A 15,599-nucleotide genomic window follows, 5' to 3' on the forward strand; every position below is an offset into this window, starting at 1 on the left:
TTGTTTTATGGCGCAAGGGCCAATTATGGCCAAAGAGCGCCAGGTCAGTGCTGGTCGAGCGGCGTCTTTCTTTCTTTTGTTTTTGTCGTTCATTGGACACTCCGCTAGTGTCTGGCGTGTTATTCAAGGCAGTTTTCTCACTTTTTTCTGGTTTTTCCTTGGCGGGAGTCGTCTCGGGGATTGCATAGGCGCCGCTGGCCGTTATTGGCCGGTCATCTGTTTTCAGAAATTTCGTTTTCTTGCAGTGCAGTAGTCCTTTTGATTCCCCTTGGTCATCACAAGACTGTGAGGACAGAGACTGGGATACCGGTGTCGTGACGTCTGATGAGTTTTCGTCCGTTTGTCTGGTCGGAGTCACTTCAGTCTCTGTTGAAGTCGTATCGCCTAGCTCTTCGACTTTGACGCTCTCTGATGAGCCACTAATAGAAGGGCGGTTTCTTCTGTCATTTTCACTTTCATCACGCTCGTCCCAATAATCCGGTGAAGGTGTTGGCGTTCGCGTGGTGCGCGGTTTCAATACTTGTAGTGTGGACTTGACAGGCTCGAGTTTGCGCAGGGTAGGGGACCACATGGGTTCATGATTGGAACCTATAATGCTAGTGGATGGAGTTCCACGGGCCGCTGCAAGGTATGACTTTTTCCGGAAACAGGATTTAGTGGCATGGTGTCCGCCACACCGCTTGCATTCTTCTACGCAAGTTTCAGTGTCATGTCCAAACGTGCCGCAACGCTTGCAGTAAGGAGATGTGCAAGCAGTTGCCATGTGCCCATCGCTTCCGCACCTCGCACAAACTCGGCGCATACCACGATACTCAAACATGACTCGGTGGCCCTGAATGGTCATGAAGTCATGATTCGGGCCACTCGAACACGCTCAACTTGTTGTGGTGGCTAAGTACACTTGAGTGTGATACTCCTTTCACTTTACCATACGGTTGCAAGGAAAACAGTAGGGCATCATCAGGAATGTACATTGGGAGCCTATAAACAATTACAAAAGTTGTTGCTGGCCCTACTGCTTCCACAGATATTTTGACATGCTTCACGCGGAAACCTTTTGCTACTATGAGTTTGGTCGCCTGTGCGGCCGTACGCATGCCTACTAGAAACCTAGTTCCTTCCATGTGTTGTAGGCCTAACACACTATCATCTCCTCCAGTTAGTTCTATCGCCTCTATGAGATCGTCTACGGACACGTCACAATCAGGTGCGTTGAACAAGAAACAGTTCTCACTCAGGGGGGTCTCACGGATTGTGTCCATCTCGGGGGCCATGGCACCAAAGGCGCTGGTTGCCACTAAGACAGGTAGCTCGTTCCGGCAGACTGGTGGTGTGCAGTAGGCGCTAGACGCCTCTGCACTCTGGTAGGGCAGCGATTCAGCCGGAGAGGCTGGGTCCACAGCAGGCTGATGTGTCCTAATGGATGAAGTTGGCAGCTCTGGGAACCTCAACAGGGCCAAGCTCATTGGCGGTTCAGTAAGGGAGCGCCAGAAAGTCCCCCCTCGGTAGAACGTCTCGGACGGCAGGATCCGTGACTGCAAGCAAGAGAGGCCAACCAGGGTTGCGACAATTCTGGTGACAGTGCAGCACGGGTCCAGGTGAGGAGTGCCAGTCCTGGTGGCAGTGCACCAGGGTTCCAAGCCTCTCATTTCCCTGGTGCCAGTGCAGCACGGGGCCATAGGAGGTGGGCCAGTCCAGGAGGCAGTGAACCAAGGGTCCAAGCTACGGAGGAGGTGAGCCAGTCCCGGAGGTAGTGCACCATGGGCTCAAGCTTTGGAGGAGGTGGGCCAATCCCGGTGGCAGTGCACCAGGGGTCTAAGCTCCGGAGGAGGTGGGCCACTCCCGGAGGCAGTGCACCAGGGGTCCAACTCCTCTAGGTCCAGGATCAGCTACGAGTTGAGGACTTGTAGACGCTCGTACGGGCACACTTGGGACCACGGGTGGTCCAAGGTGCCGAAAGAGCAGATACTATAATACTCACAAAGAGAAGTTTTATTTGCTTGTGTACATTATCCATTTTGATGTCACAATACATGTATGCTTCAGTACAGATCAGATTTTCTATACAAACAAGTATATATCCAGTTGCTACAATACAAGGATAATTCACAAAAAGATATGTAAATATACATACAAGGAGATTCCTATCAATGCATGCAATGCAGTGGGTATAATGTGTACAATGAAAACGTTGACTATACAATTTACTACAATCAAACTTGTCAAATCCTATGTACTACAATTATACAATTGCTAGGTTTGAGCCATTTTTTCTCCCACTCTTTTCTGGAATCTTTTAGTCCCATTCCCCATCCCTATACAGAGTAGCATGCCAGCGGTTATATACGCGCCGACAAAATTCTCTGTTTTTCTAAGGGCACTGCACTTTGTATAAATAAATTATGTATTATGAAAACTCACCATTCCTGTGTCCTTCAGAAAAGGTTGACAACGGTGCTGCGCTGCTGCCTTCCTCTGAGGAACACGTCGTGCGGTGCCAGCACCTGGATGTCTCCTGGCTCCTCTGGCTCCTCAGCTTGTGGCACTTCCCCACCATAATCGTCCAATGTCCAGTCGCCCGCGTCCAAGGCAATGTTATGGAGAGCAACGCATGCATAAATGATTCGCGCTGCTCTATCGGGGCTGTATAGCAGTGTCCGAAAGCGCTGCAAGCAGCGGAACTTGCTTTCAACACCCCGATACTTCTCTCCACAACATTACGCATGGACGCGGGCTCCTGGTTGTAGTGGCCTTCAGAGGTGGTGCCGGCATGGCTGCCAGGTACTGGAACAAGCAGCCATGGCTCGAGAGGATATCCTGAGTCTCCTATTACAGAAAGTGACAGCTGAGTGCTCTGCCCTAGTTAGGGGTACGCATTACGAATACTAACCAAGCAGATACTCGCCAGGCTGCAGTTGTGCGGCTAGGCGTGCACGCAGTGGATTATGCTGCCACACCCAAGAGTCATGGCACGAACCAGGGAACCGGGGGTCCACAACAAGGATGCGAAGTTCCGCATTGCAAACCTGCAATGGGGAGCAATACAAAATACTGCTGCAGATATGCTCGAAATCCGTTTTGCCATTCATATGCACAAAAGAATACACGTACGCTTGTACAAGTAGCAGACTGTTTCAGCCATAGGCGTGCACAGGGTCTTGCAACTGGGGGGGGGGGGGAGGGGGGGGCAATGCGCCTCCCCCCTTGTGTGGACGCCTACGGTTTGCACTAATTGATAGCTAAATGAAAACTAGAGGCCCGATATTGCGCAAGAACGCCAATACGAGCCAAATCCAGCCCATGCAATGGTTGTAAGTACTTCCGTGTTCAAAATGCTTCCATCGTGTCTTCCCTACAGTGAATCCATTTCTTCTACGACTGCTGCCCATTTAAAACACAATTTTGGAACGGCAGACTGATTATGCACAACACATGGCACTCACCATTACTCCCGACATGTGAGATTTCAACGAGCTCGTAAACAGTTCCCCGCATGTCCTCTTTTAATCGTTACCTTACTTGTTATGCCAGCTTGGGCATTAAACTGAACAATTGCAACTATGGGCGAGTAAAAATGGCGACAACAGTTTGAAGTGAAACATTCCAACGGTACTTACGACCATGACGTTTAGGGCGTAATAACCCTTTCTCGACATGAAGCTCGCCGTGTCGGCCGGGCTGAGTCCCTCTGGCTTCATGATGGCGATCAACGTGCCGTCGACGCACGCTAGCACGCCTGGGATGGCGCCGCGTCGCGCGAACGCCGCCTTAGCCTCATCCTTGGCAGACGGTGCGAAGGGAAAGTCCACCAACTTTCTCCGGGCAGACACGGAAATAATGGCCTCCGTCACCTCGTGAATGGTGCTGCTCACGGCCGACTGTGCCATGCCTACGTGTTCCTCGCGACCAAAGCTCCTCTGGAAGCTTCCGGTGGCGAAGAATCGCAGCGCCCATAACACCTTCCTTTCTGTGGAAAGGCCACTCGCTCGCTGGCATCCAATGATAGGGTCAAGCTCGTCGCACAAGCTACGCACTGTTCGTTTCGACAGACGAAAATACTGCCGCAACTCTTCTTCCGTCAACTCTTCAAATGCGTCATCTACCTCGGGTCGTCGTCTCTGCGCGACTGCAGCAGCCGCACAGGCGACACGAAAAGGCACGGCTGAGAAAAACTCCATGTTCTCCAACTGTTCGGAGCGCGGAATCGGATTGAACCGGATACAAAAGATGCTAACTGATGCTAACTGTCCCAAGCATTTACATTCTAATCCAATCCAAGCCGTTTGGTAGCCGTTCTAATCCGTTCTATCGCTCCGGACGGACTCTCTGTCCGTTTCGTGGCGTTCGTCCGTTAGCAGACGACACGGAATAATTATGAGCAGCAAGACGTCACGGCTCACGTGACAATTGACGTCATGGCATTCGTCGCGGTTCAAATTGACCAATCGTGTGCGGCTCGATGGAACGGACCGCCTCCGTTCTATTTTGGAACGCGTACAAGATCGCACCCCTGCAGAACTCCCTGGCGGCAGCTGCTTCGTTGACGCGGCCCAGTATAGCAACAGCAACAATTTCACGGTAGTGTCAATCAACCACAGGGGTACGACCGTTAACGCGGCTTCGGTACGAAGCACGTCGTCGCGTGCGGCGGAGCAAGTGGCCATTGCCTTGGCCCTCGTGGATGACGGACATGCCAATATCTTCAGCGATTCCAGAGCAGCCATCTGCGCCTTCAGCGTTGGCGCCGTGTGTAAGGAAGCCTGTCGCATCCTCGACGGCAAAAGCATCACCACCCACACTCTCACGTGGTTCCCCGCTCACAGGGGATCCATCACGGGAGGCCCCACAAACCTCAACGAGCTGGCCCACTCCAAGGCGCGAGGTCTCGCTTTCCGCGACCATGGAGAACTCCAACGCCGGCCCGCAGCGGTGGAGAATAGAGATCAACCGACCACATATAACGAAATTGCGCAGCACTTTTATCTCGGCAGGAGAGAGTTTCCCCTTCTACACAAGAAGTTAAATAGAGCGCAGGCATTGACCCTCAGATTACTGCAAACAGGCTCATATCCCAGCCCGGCTTTATTCCACAAAATCTATCCCGACACCTATGCCACTAGTTCTTGCAGGCATTGCAATGACATCGCTAGCCTAGATCATATGCTCTGGCGTTGCCCCTCGTTACGAGGCACAGAAGAAATCAATGAAGACAAGTGGCTCTCCGCTATCAAGAGCCCTGATGCCGGGGTGCAACTATGGGCTGTCCAGAGGGCCCACGATGCGGCGGTCGGGCAAGGCCTGACTGTCCCAACATGGGAGCGGCCCGCAGCGCGCTGAGTCGCGTACCTCAAGACCTTATTAAAGTTTCGCATCCATCCATCCATACAACAGTACAGAAATAAACGCGCACCATGCATCAATCTACCACACGAAAGAGCGTCGCAACATATGGTAGCTGATTCACACAGGCCGCGTAGTCCACTTATCAGTCGTAAAGGGTATTGTGGGTAATTCAAAATTTCAGACGCACAAATGTGTTTATGTTTACGTTCGCACTCCTTGCGTAATAAGACTCCCAGAACTTCCGCAATAGAAAGTAACTTACAATACAAACACGCAAAGAACACTATATGTCTCGTTTTAAACTCGGCCGTCATGCAAATGACATATAGCGCGGAAAAACGTGAACATGCTGTGTGTTAGCGTCGTAGGGAGGAGGAGGAAAGAGAAAAGAAGAAGGCAGGAAGGTTAACCAGAATAACGTCCGGTTGGCTACCCTACACCGGGGAATGGGAAAGGGGAAAGCAAAGATCACAGGGAGAGAGAGGAGGGAAGGAAAGAAGGAAATTGCGGCAAGTTCGCTGACGCGCGTGGTTTTACAGAATTTGCCTTAATAGTCACAGGTGGTCGCACAAACCCGTCGTCCTTAAGAAACACAAAAGTGCCTTCACCGCTTTATGGGCCGACGGGCGATGGGGGCGGTGTTCCAGCAGCACCTGCACAGAAAGCGGCCGATTTTTTAGCGTCGTAAGCTTAATACTAGGCAAGGAGCTAGCACACGACAATCCCGCGACAGCCGCTGATGAGAACAAGACGGGAGTACATGTCCGTGAACGCGCAAATCATAAGCCACTCTGCTCTTCCGCCACCCCCGCTGCACGGCTGCACCACTCGTTTCAAGCACAGCACACCAAACACACATTCAGCGCTGAACAGTGGGCGGTCGACGCAGTTGCATTTACACGACTTGCAGCGAGCATCCCATCCCTCGATTTCCGTTAAGCAAAGTTGGACATGGCGACGCCACATCGCGGTTCGCAGAACTTCGCTGCTGACGCGCTAGGCCACTTCGATATTTCACTTGTCACCACCGCCGGGTTCTCAAGAAAGCACGGGTCACACAACGCAGATACTTCTACCAGATACTACCACCGCCACTACTCACGGCTTTCCGCCAAGTAACACAGAACCTACAACCAACACACAAGCAATGCACGCACGATCACGTGAGCAATGTTGAACAACGCGCATGACAAAGAATGATCACGCCGAGGACGAACACGCCACGGCGTCGCTCGGCGCCAGCATCGCGCCTTCTAAAAAATCCCTAAACGATGCTGTCCCTAGGCACCTAGGATCAGGTCACATAATAGACGCACGCCGCGTGCACAAGGCTCCTGCTTTTTGGCCGGAATACGTGAGTAAATCCTCTTGTACATCATCCTAACTATTGAAATAGTTTCGCGAACATCCCAGGAGGACAAGCACACCAAAATTATAAAGATTGGCACCATACTTTGTTAATTATTCGAAGTTTATAATTCCCACGTGTGGGGGCTCATATAGCAATGGCCGGGTGCAGGAAACAACCGTATTTAATCCGTTGCCATCTAGATAAATACCCAATATGGAGACCTAGAATTTCACCTACGGCTTCCTTGCAGGGTAGACTCCATAACTGCAACAATAGTTCGGATGAATATTTAAGCAATTTGCACATTTCCTTTGTCAAACTTGTGTAAACATACCGAGGCTAATTCAAGCACCGTATCACAGAGAAAAGAAATCCTTTCCCATCCGCCCTTATAAAGTGCAATAGACAAAAAATATTTATACAAGCGTATTAATTAGACACCCTGGAACAATTCCCAAGCATTAGTTTGCACGTATTGATTGTTGAATTGCTAGAATTTGCATGCAAACTTTGGGGATTTCCACTCTTTGTGTGGGCTGCCATGTTGGGAATCCCAGTGTACTAAGACTGTGGGCAGGGAGCCAAAACTAGGATAACCGTAGGGCACGGAAAACCTCGAAAGCCATGCGGTGAGCATCCGCTTTCTGCAAAGGGGCAAAAGGCATCATAGTAGCGACAACAAGATGTAGGAAATTCAAGCAGCTCAAGACATTGCAGTGAAGCATCGGAGTATTGCAAAGGGGCAATTCTCGACATTCCTGAAGAGTATGGAAATCTAGCTCAAACTTAGTCCAAATAAAAAAGTACACCTCTACCAGAGAAGAGTGCGGCGAAGCCTCCTCACATTTTTGAAGGGGTAAACCAGCAAAGAGAAGGTAAATTCGCATTCAGAAAAAAACATTAGGGTGAAGTGGAAATGAGTCCCACACTGCAAGTTAAAAACGAATCTGGTGGAAGCTCATTAGGAGACAGACATGGGTAAGAAGTGAAACGAAGAGAGGCTCCAATCAAAAACCCTGAGTTCAAGAGAGAAAGAAAGCAGCTCCGCAGGATCACATGTGGGAGGAAGAGAAACCAAAGAAAGATCAAAAGAAAGTGTCACCAAAAAATCCTTCCTTAAGAACTCAACCGACAGAAAGGGAACTCCAGTCAACAAAGATGCACTGAGAGAGTTTTTTTACTCAGGATGATGACTAGAATTCAGAAGATGACACTCCAGATTCATGGGAAGAGACGGAAATGCCAATGAATCAAACAAGGAGAAAAGACTCAACGGAGCAAACAAGAAATGACAAACCTGGAGCAACGCGAGACAAAAGCGAGAAGGCACCAGAAGAAACATTATCGATCGAAAAGGAATCGAGAAAAGTCCTTGAAAACAAACATGGAGATGAAGAGAACGAGCAGGACATCCCATCAATAGAGAACACAGATTTGGCAACAACAATGAAAAGGATGTTGAGGATTGACAAAGCCATCATGAAGACTGTTAACTTTGGCTGCAGGAGCAGAAGACAGGGAAGCTCTGTTAGACAGGCTACTTTCAGAATTCGCGAAATTAAAGAGTCTTACTCTGGAGGCTACTCATGAAGTCGCAAAGCTCCAGGGGGTTATTTCAGCTACACAGGAAAGGGAAACTGAAATCCTAACCTATGCAGGAGTACTGGCAGGACAGAACAGACAAGATCCAAGGAAAGAAATCCACGATTTCTTTGAACAGGAATGCAAGGAGAGAGAAAGTAATCAGTCAAAACTAGCGCTGATCATACCATCTGATCAGATGGAGAAAGAGGAAATTCAGACCATCATGAAGCGGAAAGTTGACCCTCACAACCTGGGTGTCCACGAGGCCGAAATGCGCCCAACCAGAGACGGGATCGTAGTCATGGCAGCTTCCAAAAAAGGAATTCAAAAAGTAAGACGGCCAAGGTTACCACCGAGGATCAATATCAACAGGTTGTGGTATACAAATCGCTATGACGGGCTTGGCTATCACCGAAGCAGTTCCAACAAATTCCTAAACCTTGAAACGGTGAGACGGCTGCGGCTACCACCGGATTAAAGGCATTCACAGTATCAAAGGTATATCATATGGTAAAGTTTTATAGGACAAAAAAAAAGAAAAACAAGAATGCGAAGATATATCTGACACGATCGGTATGACGACCAATGCTATCACCGAAGCAGAACATCAACAACTGCTCACCTTTCGGTATGACGGCCTTGGTTAAAGCCGAAGTCAGATAACAAATGTCGAGTCCTCTATTGAAACGGTAAGACGGCTACGGCTACCACCTGAGTAAAGAGAGGCTCACAGAGATTAAGAACATCCACATAAAAAAGTTGGATACAGACAGAAACTGATTGTACCTTGTGTCAGAACTGCCTTCTCCTAATGGTCTATAAAACTGCAATTAAGGGATGGAAAATCACGAGGTCAGAACTGACCCTTTGGGCCGGAGTTGTCATTCTGCATAGTAATGAACAACCAATTGAATCACTCCTCCAAAGTCTGAGCTTCCCAATCCTATTAGTATTGTAATACATATTAGAGACAATTTAAGGGAGCAGGTCATTATTCAATAACGCAGAAAATAAAGCATGTAAAAAAGGATGAAAGATATACACGGAAAAAGAAAAAAAATATAGTATCATGTATAGAAACTAAAAAGAATGCAAAAGAAATGAAGTAAGAAACTTCAGTTTTAAAAAGGAAAAGACGATGAGATAACATAAATCGAGGCATTCAAACACTTGAATGCCTGGCTTAGACGTATAAAGACGTATAAAGAAGAAACAACGGTCCCAGCAGCATTGACGACACCGAGTGTAATGATGCATGTGCCAGCCACCGTTTTTCCAATATTCAATTTTCTTTACTTGTTCCTGTACATTGAAGACGGCGACTTTGACGGTTGCGCAAGAACAAGCTGCCTGTAGACCGCAGGAACGACATCACGCGCCCTGCAGAAACGTCAGCGACAAGTGCGACGGTGTGTGTGCCGCCCGCCGATGAAACTTCCGCGGCAACTCAGACGGCTTCACCCCGAACACGACAAGTGTAGGCGCATCGAGAAGAAACATCATGGTCCCAGCAGCATTGACGAGACCGAGTGTGAGATGTGTGCTAGCCACCGTTCCGGTTCTCAATCTTTATTCGTTTATTTTCATTTCTGTTTCCTTCTTTTTCCAACAGACTTGTCTTGTGCACCTGTCATCGTGACAATTCCTCATGACTCACTTCATGCACTTCGTTCACATCGCGAATGGGTGGGGTTTTTCACCTTTTTATGGAATGCCCATGCCACCTTGCCTCTGCCTCATTATTTCATCATTAAAAGCCTGGCGCGAGGGCTTCTGAACTCGATGAGACGCCCTGGGACACCGACGCGTTACCTTGCCGATATATATTATTTTTCCAATTGGCCTTTTATCATTAAAATTTTGCGCTTTGGGTATTAATTGACAACCCCTATTCATTTATTTTGAATTGGCTTTAAACCTGGTATGCAATTTTGCAGGTACAGGTTCTCCCCTACCTTTATTTTTGAATTTGCTTTCAGGTGGACGGGGAAATAGTTGTCCGGGGTGGTACATCTGTCAAACGGTAACGCAGGTGTCCTAAGGCGAGCTCAGCGAGGACAGAAACCTCGCGTAGAGCAAAAGGGCAAATGCTTGCTTGATCTTGAATTTCAGTACGATTCGAGTCCGCGAAAGCGAGGCCCCTCGATCCTTTTGGGTTTAGGAGTTTTAAGCAACAGGTGTCAGAAAAGTTACCACAGGGATAACTGGCTTGTGGCGGCCAAGCGTTCATAGCGGCGTCGCTTTTAGAGCGCAGCTCTTTGGCGTCCGCTCCTGGGTTTCGCGTCGTCGTCGGCGTTGCGGTCGGCCTCGTAAGTAGCTCCGCCCCCCTTTCATCCCCCCAGCGCTAGCAGCGACCGACTGATACCGCTGGATGCCGCTGACGCCGCTAGAGAGTCAAGATAACGTGACTGCATAGAACACCGTCGCCGCCATGCAGAAAGAGGAGGAAAGGGTCCCCCCCCCCCTGTTCTTGTGTGGCGGATAGGGTGCTCTTCAGTTGCCGACGCGCCGGTTATTTCACGTAGGCCCCGGCACGTCGACGAATACGTGACCACCTTTCCACGGCTAGACCTGGTTCTTAGCGCTGCGGAAGCGAGGGTGTCATATTGTTTGTGTCGGCATCGGCGGCGTTGTCCCTGAAACCAACTCCGCAGCTGGGGTTGACTCACTATCGGCGTCAGCGGCATCAGTCAGTCGCTGCTATCTCTTCCCTCCTCCCTTTATCGTGTTGTCCGCTTGCTGCGCGCGCTTCTGCCCCCATCGTTTGCCGCTGGGTGTACACGCCGCCCCCCTCCCCCCTCTTCCTGCGAGTCTCCGGTTGTCAAAGCGCCGGCTCGAACTTAATTCCTTTCTTCGCTCCTCCTCCAATGCAACCCCTGTGCGGTGGCAATCAGAGATCCAGATCGGTGGCGGCGGATATGTATATGTGCACCGCCCGAGCCGAAATTGCCGCTGCCGTTCGCCCTGTGCGGTGGCAATCAGGAGCCAGATCGGTGGCGGCGGATCTGTATATGTGCACCGCCCGAGCCGAAATTGCCGCTGCCGTTCGCCACTGCGAAATTATCTGCCATTTCCTTCTGAGCCATGAGCGAGACGACCGATGGAAGTCCTCCGTCTGCTGCTGCTGCTGCTAAACGAGCTGCCAGAGCAGAGGCCCAGCGCCGTCGCCGTCAGAATCCAGAGGTGCGTGCCGCCGAAGCAGAAGCTTACCGTCGCCGCCGTCGAGATAATCCAGGAGTACGCGTCGCCGAAGCAGAGGCTAAGCGCCGCCGCCGAGAAGACCCTGCCGTTCGCGCCGCCGAAGCGGAAGCTCATCGCCGCCGTCGAGAGCAACCAGCAGTAAGCGAGGCTGAAGCAGAAGCTCATCGCCGCCGCCGAGAACACCCTGCAGTTCGCGCCGCCGAAGCGGAGGCTCATCGCCGCCGTCGAGAGCAACCAGCAGTAAGCGAGGCTGAAGCAGAAGCTCATCGCCGCCGTCGAGAAGACCCTGCCGTTCGCACCGCCGAAGCGGAGGCTCATCGCCGCCGTCGAGAGCAACCAGCAGTAAGCGAGGCTGAAGCAGAAGCTCATCGCCGTCGCAGAGAAGACTCTACCGTTCGCGCGGCCGAGGCCGAGGCCAAACGCAAACAAAGGCTCGCATTTGCTGCGCTCAAATTTCGCATTAGGAAGTAACGTAATCGTCGGTAATTTTTTTTTCATCCTTCGATGTCGGCTCTTCCTATCATTGCGAAGCAGAATTTGCCAAGCGTTGGATTGTTCACCCACTAATAGGGCACGTGAGCTGGGTTTAGACCGTCGTGAGACAGGTTAGTTTTACCCTACTGATGACCGGTCGTTGTGATAGGAATTCTGCTCAGTACGAGAGGAACCGCAGATTCGGACACTTGGTTCACGTGCTTGGTCGAGAGACCAGTGATGCGAAGCTACCAACCGTGGGATTACGACTGAACGCCTCTAACTCAGAATCCCGTCTAAGCACCGCAACGATATTGTGTGCACTTGCGGCGAAAGCGGGTAAGATTAGCGTCGGGTCGAGCGCGGCGGGCTGCCGCTCTTCCCGGCTCGATGACGCCAAATGAACCCAGAGAGTGCTACAACGGAGGCCGAGTATTATAGAAGTTTAGCTTGTCCGGAAAGCCGCCCTGTTAGCGTTGGGGCGTTTTAGCGGGTGCGAACTGCGCATGCGCATGAAGTTACCGGATACCGTATTGCGTTACCGGATTGCCAAATCCCGGTACCGTCCGCTCCGACCCAGGTGCCCAGATTACCGCGTCTACACCGACGACCAAATAAGCCGAGCCAAGACAAGCAAAAAAAGCAAAACTACAAAATGGCTGTCCCTCCCGTCGTTCGTTCGCGCAGGCGATTCATGCCGAGCGACGATATTATATTACAAGAAGTACTATCACATAACCCGTTCGACGATACTGCGATGTGGCGGAAGATCACCGAGAAACTTTGTGACCTTACGCAAGTGGTTCGCAATGTACGAAGCGTGAGAGAACGGCTGGGCCTCCTCCTGGCGCAATTCTTGCGGGACGACATAAAAAACAGGAAAAAGTAAGTGTTCCAGACGTTTATTACTCGTCGATATCCTAAGCTAACACGTTTCGGCTAAATTTATAAATGCGCCTGTTTGCTTTTCAACATCAGGGACGGAGGAAGATTACGAGGTGGTGCACAGGCTGCTACAGCAGGTAGCAGACCTGGCACGTGAGTGCAGCTACCGACCACCAAGATCAGCGGTGCGGAGCCACCGCGGCACTAAGGGTAGGCCTGTCTGCGCTGCTGCGAGCGCCGCACGGGCAAAGCAGCGCCAGCCCAGCAGCCGCAAGACAGCTGCCATGGAGTGCTTCGCTGCCTCTTCTACCGATTGTGGTAGGAGACTTAATACTTCACTTTTTCTTTTATTCTTCTTTGGGGGAGGGGGGCGACGTGCATGAGTTGAGATGTTAGCACTCAACTCGATTGCTAAATACAATGCTGCATGCCCTTGTGCCATACCATATGTATTGCTATCTTTATTCATTTCACACCTAAGATTGGTCGCTATGTGGCTTCCTGAGAGCTTGCATTCAAGTATGCATACCATGTTCATTTTATTTAGCTGTGTAGCTGCAGTTTTGAATCATGAGAGCCGAGTAATTACTGTAATTACCATAATCTAAATGCCTCAAGCCTGCTATTTTTTATGGGACTGCATTTTAAAATGTGTAAATTATGTAGAACTGTGCTGCTGCTTCCTCTTGAAAGTGCACTTTTCTCCCGCAAATTTTTTAGGCGAACATTTCACCACGCGCGCCTCCCTATGATTGAACTGTTGGGAACCAGTACAAGGAACCTGCCCTAAGTGTTAGCAAAGCTTCTGGTTTTGTTTTAAATTTTATGAAATTTTATGCTCTTTTCTATCTGTAGGGGAGAACAGCGACGTGCACGTATTCGTACCGGAGCCAGAAGAGGAGCCTGACGACCCAGGCAGGTGGGCCTCAAGTGGATGGCCTGCATCGCCTGAGCCATGTTGTCGTATGTAAAAGTACCCTATTGTCAGTGCATATGATAAAAGCTCAGTAAAACAGTGCCGCTTGTACTCGATTCTTCAAGTAATCTGTTACCTGTTGTCTTGAGAAAGACATTGTTAATGTGCTCATATAATAGGCGCCACTTCGTGGGTTTCCGTTGAACTCATTTACTCTATCAGTATCCTGGTGCTTTGAATTGGCAATTAATTCTTCCTCATCTTGTCTTCTGGTTAGCTCAGTCGGTGGAGGAACTCTCCTGGAAAGGCATTAGTCCAAGATTCAACCCCAAGGCCAGGATGAATTTTCTTGGAACTGTGCAGCTTTCTTTAAAGGAAAAAAAAGGGGGGGGGGGTTCCTAGTCGCTGTAGGCTACTTTCACATGGATAACACAATTCTTTGCTTTCATGAAACTTCCCCCACATTGATGATTTCTACAGAACAGTGCATTTGCTCATACTGTGTTCTGAGTTCATTGGATAGCAGCATTTCTTGAAGCTAGTCTGGATAATCTCCAGACTGACTTTATGGCCTGCGCGTCGAAGGAACTCCATTAGCTCATGAATATTGTTAGCTTTTTCACGAATGTAGATCAAAATTTTTTGCAATGAGTATGAGGCAATAGGTCATTTTGCTTACCATTCCAGAAAATAAAGGGTGACCTATATTGAAATAAATACGGTAGTCCTGCATAAATGAGAAAATATTGCCAGACACTGCAATTATTAGCTGTCAGTCAGTAACATAAAACTGCTGATGTTAGTGGCAGATTTAGGACTTCTGAAATATCGGGGAAACATTTTTTAGACCCCCAAAATGCAGATAACATCAAAATGTTAAAACACTAAACAACAGAAACAAATAACATCGCTTATATTCCTGAATCTACCGTACCTTGTACACAGCGTTCCTTTACTAATTCGACACTCTAACACACCTTCCCTCGTTTCCGCGCCCTCCCGCCTCACACCCCCTCCCCTTTAGAAGAACCCCACCTATATATACTGTGGCGAGGAAAGCATATGTCGCCTTGAAGAAGACAAGTCCACTTGTCGAAACGTTGGCTCCTGCATTCACCTTGTTCACGTTTTGCTCATCGTCTGGAATTGCCATCTCCCGCATTCCCCGTCTTTTCTCTGAATCTATGGAAGCCACATAGAGAGTTTGAATGTACTCTGCAGATTTGTCAATGACCTGATTCATTTGCAAATCTTATACTCCATTTTTTTACACCTCAAGGGCAGCCGGCAAGTCCCAGTGACTTCACACACGAAAACCCCACACAGAGGTCAGCAGTGGGCACGGGTGGTAATGACGCCCGTTTGCCATTGCAAGGTAACTACCTTATTCGTTTCACTCACTTTTGCACCATAAATAAGGTATATACTGTATATATATACTGTATATACAACTGCTTGTATGTATATACAAGCAGTTGTGTATACAGATTCCCTAAGTGTCGTGAAAGCCTTGTTGTCAATCTGTAAGCATAAAAATCCCGTACTTCTGTAGCTCTATTCCGAGCTGTGTAAACCTTATCTTGCTAACCATCATATCATTACATGCTGTGTACCCAGCCATAGGGGAATCAAGGGTGACGTTCTGGCGGACCAGATGGCCACATGAATTATATCACATGCTGTTATTCCTACCGCTGCTCTCCCTGTCACAGATCTGAAGCCTTTCTTACGAAGGAAACTGCGAAACCAGTGGCAATGCATGTGGAACATAGAAACAAATAATAAACTGCAGGTGATAAAGCCACAATTAGGTCCTTGGCCCTCTGCAACAAAAACACGGCGAAC

This window comes from Dermacentor albipictus, unplaced genomic scaffold (genome assembly GCF_038994185.2).
Source record: "Dermacentor albipictus isolate Rhodes 1998 colony unplaced genomic scaffold, USDA_Dalb.pri_finalv2 scaffold_15, whole genome shotgun sequence".
Lineage (NCBI taxonomy): Eukaryota > Metazoa > Arthropoda > Arachnida > Ixodida > Ixodidae > Dermacentor > Dermacentor albipictus.